Source organism: Cupressus sempervirens, chromosome 7 (genome assembly GCF_028749045.1).
Source record: "Cupressus sempervirens isolate cs-2001-9-10 chromosome 7, ASM2874904v1, whole genome shotgun sequence".
NCBI classification, from domain to species: Eukaryota; Viridiplantae; Streptophyta; class Pinopsida; order Cupressales; family Cupressaceae; genus Cupressus; species Cupressus sempervirens.
Genome location: NC_143124.1, coordinates 406,761,139 through 406,771,644, shown reverse-complemented (window position 1 = coordinate 406,771,644; position 10,506 = coordinate 406,761,139). Strand labels below are relative to the sequence as shown.

The 10,506-nt window shown below is 33.6% G+C and overlaps 1 pseudogene; it reads left to right on the top strand.

Moving 5' to 3' along the window:
• The first annotated feature begins 460 nt into the window (after nucleotides 1-460).
• Nucleotides 461-2,090, top strand: LOC149547255 (G-type lectin S-receptor-like serine/threonine-protein kinase LECRK2; annotated as a pseudogene).
• The last annotated feature ends 8,416 nt before the right edge of the window (nucleotides 2,091-10,506 follow it).

The following is a 10,506-nucleotide window of genomic DNA, read 5'->3' as shown; positions in this document are numbered from 1 at the left end:
TAATACATATAAGTTGCCCCTGTACACTGTCAGATTGCAGACGGATGACGGCTCTAAATAGTCAAGGAACGTAGCAGACCGCAAGCAGGTACGAAGCAGGAATGTCAGAGATGTCAGGAATGTCAGAGACGGAAGAAAATGGATGGAGATAAACGGAATGCGTACCCAGCCAGTCGAAATAACTGGCTGGGTAACCGTTGCCTCGTTTCAATGGCCTAGTAAAATCCTCGAAATAACTAAAACAATCAATCAAGAAGAAACGTACGAAATTGTTCCGGGGCCTCAAAAATCTTCATATCTTACCTGGTCCACACTCGCTGCGTTGTGTTGTAGAAACATTGGCTAGTGCATTTCGTTTTGCCGTACTCCATACTATTCACTGCTTGTCTTTGTCCTCTATAAACAGGACTCATTTGATTCAAATAAACAATGATTTACAGTTTGGAGTCCATTATTAGCTATGGCTTTTCCTTTGTCTATGGGATCTAGAAATCGACTGCTTCGTCTCATAAATGTTGTTTACCTTGTGTTCGTTGTCAGCGTTTTGTTTGAGCAGCAGGTTGATCCTTGCGCGGGCGATGGTATAAGACATGGGCTTTGTGGTCTCTAGAGAATTTGCAGACCCACGGAGCTTTCATACAATTGCACTTGTCTTCCTGGATACCATTTCATAGATAATGATAACCATATAAAGGGATGCATTAGGAATAAATCCTAGATACCGTGTTCCCAACTACAAAGCTGTGATGGGAGTGGCGCAGAAATGCAGTGGATTGACTAGACAGATTGGAATGGGTGCGAATATGAGCACTTCACATCCATGAATGCAACTGCTTGCCAGTAGGCATGCTTGGCTAATTGCTTTTGTACAGTAGTCATGTACGCCATCGCAAATGGAACAATATATTGTTGGAAGCGTAGGCTTCCTATAGGGTACGGTCGTGTAAGCCTTACATGGACAACTTTCGTAAAAGTTTATACTGGAGTTTGCAATGATGTTCCCGCCATGGCACCAAACCAAGCAATTAAGGTAGAGAAGGGGAAGACTTTTGAGGTTATTGGAATAAGCCTTATGGGTTGCTTGCTTCTCTTTTCGATGTTCATGGTTTTTGTTTGGTTTTATATATGCCACCCCAAGCTGAGAGCGTTGAAAGTGCATGAACTGTTTGATTTAGGGGTTGAAAGCCTTTAGTGCCCAAGAGATTGACGCCGCAACTAGAGGCTTTAAGGAAGTAATAGGGAGGGCAGCTTTTGGGAAGGTCTACAAAGGCGTTTTATCTGATGGAAGAGCAGTTGCTGTAAAAAGACTTGATAAGGAGGTTATTCAAGACCAACAAAGAGGTGAAAAGGAGTTCCGGACAGAAATGGGTATAACTGGGGTAAGCCATCAAAAAAATCTTGTTAAACTCTATGGCTTCTACCATGAGGGCTCCGACAGACTTCTTGTGTACGAGTACATGCCTAATGGTTCTCTGGACAAAGTTTTATTTAAAGCGGCGAGAGATCTCGATTGGTATCTGCGTTTTCATATTGCTTTGGAAACTGCAAGAGGAATCGTCTACTTGGATGACGAGTGCACAAATCCTGTCCTCCATTGTGATATAAAGCCACAAAATGTCCTGATAGATGAGAATTATCATCCTAAGATAGCTGACTTTGGAATATCTAAATTGATTGGTGCAGAACAAACGAGGACATTTACTGTTGCCCATAGAACACTCGGTTACATGGCACCTGAGCGGCAGAAAAGTAATGCAGTTAATGTCAAAGTGGACGTGTATAGCTTTGGAGTGATGCTTTTGGAAATTATCTGTTGCAGAAAAAATCTCGAGATCAATGTTACAGAAAATGAAATGATTTTGGCTGATTGGGTTTATCAGTGTTTCAAATGTGGTAGACTTGTTAAGTTGATTGAGAATCAGGAATGCAGAGGTATTGAGGCAGCACAGCTGGAAAGAATGGTGTTGGTTGGGCCGTGGTGTATTCAAGAAGATTGCCTTCTTAGACCAACAATGAAAAAAGTATTGCAGATGCTTGAAGGAACTATTGACATTACGGTACCCCCTGATCCTGGATCTTCTCGTACATGAAAATAAAACCATTTAGTCTAATAATTTTTTTCAGGTTGATCTATGACTCTTGTTTAATTTCAGAGATTTCTAAGATTCTACCAGCTGCTTTGGACAATGATGTAATTACAGAGTAACAGTTATTTGACCAATTAAGTTAGTATTGTAATCTTAAATTATATCTAACAGAATAAATATGTCGTCTGAAAGTGATAAACTAATTCTTCAAGGAATATGTGGGCTTAATTTTATGGTGCTAAGGATTTATTTTTTTGCTTACCTCTGGTTTATGAATAGATATGGATTGGACAGTTTATCAAATCAAGGTTTAAAATAATTATTCAGCAAATAGGTATGTTTTGGACAGTTTATCAAATCAAGGTTTAAAATTATTATTCAGCAAACATATATTATTTCAACAGAAATGTTTGTTTGTTAGAACAAACTTAGTTTCTATTTTATTTTTATTCAGCAAACATATATTATTTCAACAGAAATGTTTGTTTGTTAGAACAAACTTATTTTCTATTTTATTTCAAAGGTTTACTTTATTATTTAATAAGTGTAGCATAGTAGTGTATTTGCCATAAGTTATAGTTTATTTAAGTAGAATAGTAATATTTAAATTTCATAATATCTAATGAAGTAAAAAGTAGAGTAGAATAGTATCAATAAAACTACTGAGTTATATTATAAGTTTAATTAAGTAGATTAGTAAATTAATAGTGTATTTTTTTAATTTAGAAAGATAAAACTCATCATTCTATTTTAAATATTTAAAAATCTGAAAAAATATAATGTTTTAAATTAAATTCAATATCTAATTAATCATATAAATGTCATCCTACTCTTATAACTAACTTCATTATATCTTAAAACGTTAATGTCTTACTTAAACTAAAAAATACTCATTAAAAATATAATAATGAGGATACTAAAATGTAGAAGATTTGGCTTTCATATTCATAATATAATTGTTATTTTGTTTGGTCTAATAATAATAATTAAATTAATAATAAAAATTTAATTTATTAGTGATAATAATAATTTAATTAATTTGATTTAATAATTATAATAATGTATACATTTTAATTTATTTAAAATATAATGTATTAATAGAATTGTAAAATATACAATGGTTAGATAATAAAATTATTGTATTGAAAGGTTTTTTAAATTTTTTTTTGTAGGATAAACAACCAAAGCCTTGATTTTATTAATTAAAATAATACAATAACAATGTCTTTGTTCAAATAGGCACTAGTAGGAAAGAATGGAGAAGAAAACCTCCAATCTTGCTTGGGACTATGGTCCTTTTTAATTACAGAATGAAAGGGGCATACCCCTGTAGAAATATTACATAACCAATATTGTTACAACAAGATGGATAATATCCATGATATTACAATATTTATACATCTGATATCATATAATGTGTTATTTCTTATGGACCATACCAACTGATACTATATGCTCCACATATGGTTGAGTGCTGAAGGCACAGATTCCTTACATTGCTTACATATGATCAATCAAATATGTTAGAAGTAACTAATTCAAAGACTGTCTGATTAATTGAACAATCAAGCAATTCGAGATGGATCAATTAGACTATTTCTACTTTATCCACCCAAATCTACTCATAATCACTTCGCTCATTCATTTTAAAGCTTTATCATATGCTCCTAAGATAAATTAGAAAGTATATTGTTAATATAAATCAGGATTGACATATATATGGAAAATTCATACCTTATATGAATAATCAATAAATTCATCCATTATTAGCATCAAAACTAATCACAATCCTTACACAGAAGACTAAGCCACTCTAAAAATCCTCTTAAAACTTATAGCTCTACTATCGAACATTTACAAGGTTCCATGAACCACTCTATACTTGTAGAGAACCATAAGCTACTATCATCCCCCATTGAAACTAAAAAGCATATAGTCAAAATCCATAGACAATAAATCTATATGGCCCGTTCAAGCATGTTGAAAATCTGAATAAAATTAGAGTAACAAACTAACTTGAAAAAACATTCTACTGGAGATTACACATACCATATCTATCAAATAATTACCCTAACATACTTAAGAGAGTAGCCAAAATTGATACTCTTAATTAAAAATCAATCACTAGCCATACCTGAAATAGAACTACATTACTAATTCATATGTGATCAAAGCTCCTTGCTACGCCACCCATGGCTCTTAAGGTAAAGGTCAAATAATTTAAACTGGCCTACTATAAAACCAAAATAAATCCATCCATAAATTTTTGAGTGTCTTCCCATACTACAATCTAAGAGAACCAGACCATATAATCTTAATATTAACTAAAAAATTGTTGAAGCCTTGCCATGTATCAAAATTCGAAGATGCCACAATAACTAATAATATCCACTTTATCTATTAGGGGTAGCATAATTTACATATTTCAAAATCTTCTATACAACAAATTCCACTACTATGTCCCCCCTTTTTATACATTATGAAGAAAATGCAAAATCCCAAATGGGTAGGTAGGAACTCAATGGGAACTAAGAAATACTTACCATACTAAAGTTACTTCCAAAAATAACAGGATATCCATAAAATCCTTTCTGAAGAGACAACATTATGCCCACACACAATACCTAACTAACTAATTGACGCATCTGAAAACCATAGTTGTCTTATGATAAACCAGACGCACCCTATTTCTTTCTAAACACCATAATTACTTCTGTAATGTTACTAGGGTTTTTTGATTTGAAACAGGGGGGAAATTCAAAGGTGTACTTCTCCCTACTGGATTTCTCAATATTGGGAGTATAAAAGTCCAATACCTCCAAATTATCAAATCCAACCCCCAGGTGAACATAAGCATTAAACAAACTAAGGTAGTTGCTAAGCTAGTCAATTCCATTATCCATCTTGATTTTTCTCCACCTAAGTAGGAAATGAAAACAACTTCCATTTTTGGCCATACCTTATTGAAGGCTACCCTGTCCCTTACCACTAGCACTAGCCACCTCAGTATATTAGCCATGATGAGGCTCCTTGGAGGGTGATTCATGTACATTTCAGGTAGGGGCACTCTCAGTATCTCGTCCAGGCTCGTGACTACTTCTATCAAACTGTGGCACCAGGTAGGGTCAAAGATATTCAAACAGAGCCTCTCTATTTCCCATTTGCTTATTTCAGCTCTTGTCATACACCAGATGAATATCCTGATGACATTTTTGTTCATTCTCCATGTGAAATCATATTTGAAGAAGCCCTCTCCTATTACCCTATTGACTGCAATGCACATCATCCCATCCACTAGCCTTAGCACCCTATTCCATCTTTCCAGTTTAATATTGCCCGAGAAGGCCATGGTGCAGACTTCTAAGGTATGGAAGACACAAATGAATGTATCCATCTTGATAGCAACATGCACAATGAAAAGGACCAAGCAAAGCCAAAATAGAAGGAAAAACTAAAATCCCTCTGAATCCTCTAGAAACACCTTGATGCTTCCTCTAGTGTCTTTGTGGCTTAACGTCACTCAAATGTAATCATCCACCAACCTTCATTCAAAAAGGGTCATAAAACCTTGGAGTAGTAGGGCACCAATGTTATATTATTAATGATGAATAGCCATTCTAAGGTTTAATGATAACAAGCACTATGTAACTGGGACTGAGTTAAGAGTTCACATTGAATATGGTAATGTAACAAATCTAGGGGCTTTGCAACATAACTTATAACTGGTAATCTAGCAAAATACCATCAATGATGGAAATATGTACACTATATAATGTTATACTTACCTTTTGCTACATTTATCATTGGATTAACTTGAAACTGCTAACTATCTGTATTGAAAATACCAATTACTTTAAAAAGGTAAAACTTAAAGAGATGAAACTAAAAATAAAGAAAAACCTATAGTTGGAGATGTGTATACCATATCTCTAAGAACCAAGGAGTTAACACCATTGGCTCCTTCATTTTCTAAATAATCCTCCTTCTAATTGCCTTCTCAATAGATGTGACATATCCGTGTCTCTGAAAACTGATCTATGAGCCTAAGAACATCTTCTAACTTAGAATTAAGGACCTAGTTGGGGGTTGCTCATTTCCTTATTGCATTTAAGACTATTTGTGAATCACCTTCAATGACTATTTTTTATAATCCTAAATTTAGACAAAGTTTTAGACCTTTTTCTAATGCTTCAAGTTCTACCAAATTGTTAGAGGTAGGAAGAATAGACATCACTTTTTTGGCAATCCCATCAAAATTGAGTTTCACCCAACCCTTTAGAGGGGGAACCCATTTACATGTTTCCCTTGGTTCCTTACTTTACTTAAAATACATAAGAGGAGGGTTAATCAAATTCAACCAATTATTCTTCATGCGACTATCCCAAATAGAAAAGGATCCTGCTTCTTTTCTAAATTTACTAAGATGGGAGTTAGTAGTTTCAATTATGCTAGCTTCTATTTTTAGTATTAACTCTTCTAGCTTTAACTCTAAGTCACAAAAGATTCTTCTATTCCTTTCTTTTCAAATTTACCATATCAGAAAAGAAGGGCTAATATTCCAAAGTTTATTGTATACGCCTTTACACAAATTGGAAGGCCAACCCTTGAGGAGATCACTAAATGATTTAGGCAATTGTGTTGACCAACCTAACATATGTCTAATCCATTCCTAGCATGATTGGGAGAAAGGAAAACTGTATTGTAGGTGATCAGAATCCTCACTATTTAGCTTACATAAAACACACCTAGATGGGCCTTCATAGCCTAATTTATGAAATCTACCTATTGTTAGAATCCTGTTTTGGAATGCCAGCCATAAGAAAAAACCTACCTTTGGAAAACAAGTAGGCTCCCAATAGAGTTTAAGCAGAATTTCCACTTTGTCCCAGCTTTGTGAGTGTATCACTACTTTGTAACCATCTTTCACACTATGGTGTCCATTATTTGAAGCTACCCAAATAAGCTTATCATTTCTCTCAAGTTGTTTAACCTCCCCACCTTGAATAATTTTTTTATAAGCCTTAACTATAGCCGAATCTAAATCTATGTCATCCAGAGGTTTCCATATCCATCTTTAAGATTCTTCCTTTGTGATCTTTGTCTTATAATTATTGACTTTGTTAACCCATAGATTGGCTATTTTTTCTTTGAGTACCACAAGGATAAGATTATTGTCTAACAGAGGGTGCCCATCCCAAGAGTCCTCGCAAAATAGGGCCTCATCACCCTTACCAACATCCCAGGTTAGATATTTATTAATGAGATGTCAACACTTAATTATAAAGTTCCAAGTCTCTGACCCTTTAGGGAGGGTCTTCATTTTGAAAATAGATAAGGGATCATCAACATTAAGATACTTGTTATACATAATCTTTGACCACTTATGTTCTCTCTCCTCATAAAGGTGCCAAATGAGTTTAGCCCCTAATGCTTCATTTTGCTATTCTACATTCTTAATTTGTAGTCCTCCCATCTTCTTAGGTTTGCAAATATTATCCCATTTAATAAGAGCTAGTTTTTTGTGATCCTCACAATCACTCCAAAGAAAATTTCTAAGTTCAGCCTCAAATTTATGTAGGAGAGGCAAAGGTAATGGTACATAGGAAAGAGGGTAAGGAGGGATAGTTGACAAAATAGAGCTTATCTTAATACTCTTACCAGCTTTTGGGAGCCATTTATCTTTCCAAAAACCAATCCTAGTATCCAATTTTTCAAAAGTACTTTCCCATACTTTACTTGATTTTACTCCTTTCTCTTACTCAATGCCCAGGTACTTACATGGGAACATGCCTTTTTTGTATCCCTTGATGTTGCAAATCTGATTTTTTATTTTTGGGTTTGTATTCAGGAAGCAAATCTTAGATTTTAGTTTATTAACTTTTTGACCAGATGCTACCATGTAACACTCTGTGATGGATTTTAACTCATGCACTTATTTAATAGAGCTAATGCTAGGTAAAATCATATCATTTGCATATTGTTAATGGGTGATATTTAAAATATTCTTAGTGATAGTAATGTCTCTAATCTGGTGATTATTATAAGCCTCAGTAACTGCTCTTCAGAGAGGGAAGGAGATAAAGAATCTCATTGTCTAATACCTCTCGAGGTTTCAAAAAAACCTTCGGGGGACCCATTAATAAGCACTAAAAATTTAGTATAAGATATGTATTTAAAGATAAGGTTGATCCATTGGGTGGAAAAATTGAAAGCTTCTAGGGTCTTACAAAGAAATCGCCAATCAACCTTATCATAGGCTTTTTGGATGTCAAGCTTCATGAACATGCAAGCCTCTTTATGCTCGCTAGCAGTGTGGATAGTCTCTTGAATGATGAGGATGCCATCAAGAATAGATATACCTAGGACAATACCTACTTGCTCCTCAGACATAATTTTTAGAAGGATACTCTTTAATCTATTAGCTAATATCTTGGAAAATATTTTATAAATAGTATTACATAGAGCAATCAGTCTGAAATCATTAGGACACTGACACTCTTCCTTTTTGGCGATTATGGTGAGAAATGAATGATTGATTTTTGATAATAGTGCTCTATCATTTCTTGATGATTCAATAGCTTTCCATAGATCTAGACCAATAATGTCCCAACATTTCTAGAAAAAGAAGGCCTGAAAACCATCTAGACCTAGGGATTTATCCGGATTCATATGAAATACCACCAATATAACCTCTTCAAACATGATAGGTTTATTTAAACATTTTTTGTCTTCTTCTATGATAAGTTTGGGGATAAATTTGAGCAAACCAGATTGAGCTTCTCTATCTGATCCTTCAAAATTGTTTAGAGTTTTACGAAAATGATCCACAAAAATATTTGCAATTTTGTTTGAATTTTCAGTTGAGATAACCAAATGGTTTTTAATGGTAGATATTTTATTCTTATTTTTGTTATAGAGGGTAGAATTGTGAAAAAAAATTGTTTTCCAATCACCCTCATCTAGCCATCTCTCTTGAGATTTTTGCCTCCAAAAAATTTCTTCTTTGGATAAAATTTCCTCTTGTTTGGTGAGTAATTCTTTTTCTAATAAGTAGCTATCATTATTCATGCTGTTCTTAATTACTTTAGAGTTTAATTCCTTTTAACTTTCTTCAATATCAATTTTCTCTTCCAAATTTTTATTAAAGTGTTCTTTATTCCTTTTAAGAATCTTTTTCTTAAGCATTTTCATTTTGGAACCAAATATAAACATCTTAGATCCTTCAAAATTACCTAATGACCACCATTCTTCAATATTTCCTAAAAAATTCTAGTCTAAAAACCACATTTATTCACATTTAAATGGGTTCGTTGTAGGTTTATGTAGCTTAGAGACTTCAATTCTAGCTAGGAAATGGTCTGACCCTACAGTTGGAAAAATGGAAGCATTGACATTCAAATTATTAACATCCAAGTCAACTTTAATGAAGAACCTATATAATTTCTTGGCAATATAAGAAAAATCCTTCAGTCTATTATTCCATGTAAAATTCCAATTGGTGAATGGAATATCAATCAAATTATGGGAGTCACACCATATTTTTAATTCTTTGGAAGCTTGCGTGATCAGTTGCACTCCACCTACTTTTTCATCTAAGTTTACGATAGTATTGAAATCCCCACCTAGTATGATCAAACTATTTTTATATTCATTTATAAATAAATTGATATATTCCCAAACTATTTTTTTCTCTATAAGTTGCTTATTGGACCATAAATGCTGACTAGAATAAACTTGAGATTAGATTTCAGACTCTAGACTATGCCACTGATCAAGATATTATTTCTATTTAAAATAACTACTATTACTCTCCTAGGATTCCAAATGAATCCAAAACCCCCTAAAGCATCTAAATACTCTTGAAGAGAAATACTCCAAAAACCTAACTTCTTTCCTAATTTAATTCCTTCTAAGTTATTTAATTTTGTTTCTGGTAATAAAATTATTTTAGATTCAAAAAATTTTAGGTTTTTCTTTAGTAGTCTTTTCTTGCTAGGGGCATTCAAACCCCTAGCATTCCATGTTGTGATCTTCATGGATCCTTTGGAAGGCACTTCCCCTTCCCATTGTGAAATATCTAATCTATCTTTTGATGTTCTCTATTCTAGCCATCAACTTCCTTGAGTTCCTTCAAAGATTTTCTTCCTCTTTTACCTTTAACTTTTCTACACATAAGTGAGTCTAAACCTTCCTAATTCATCTGGATCCCAAGCTATTCCATATTTTTTTCTACGTTTTGAGCTACAGTCATCTTGTTGCTATCTTTCCTTTCTACATCCTCATTTTCCAATTCTCTTAGAATTTGATTTATTAGGCTTGATTGATTTCCTATCTATGAATCTGAACCATATCCATTACCTTATCCTTGTGCTTTGTATCTGCTCCATTTTTACTAATCTGAGAAAGTCTCTTATTGTTG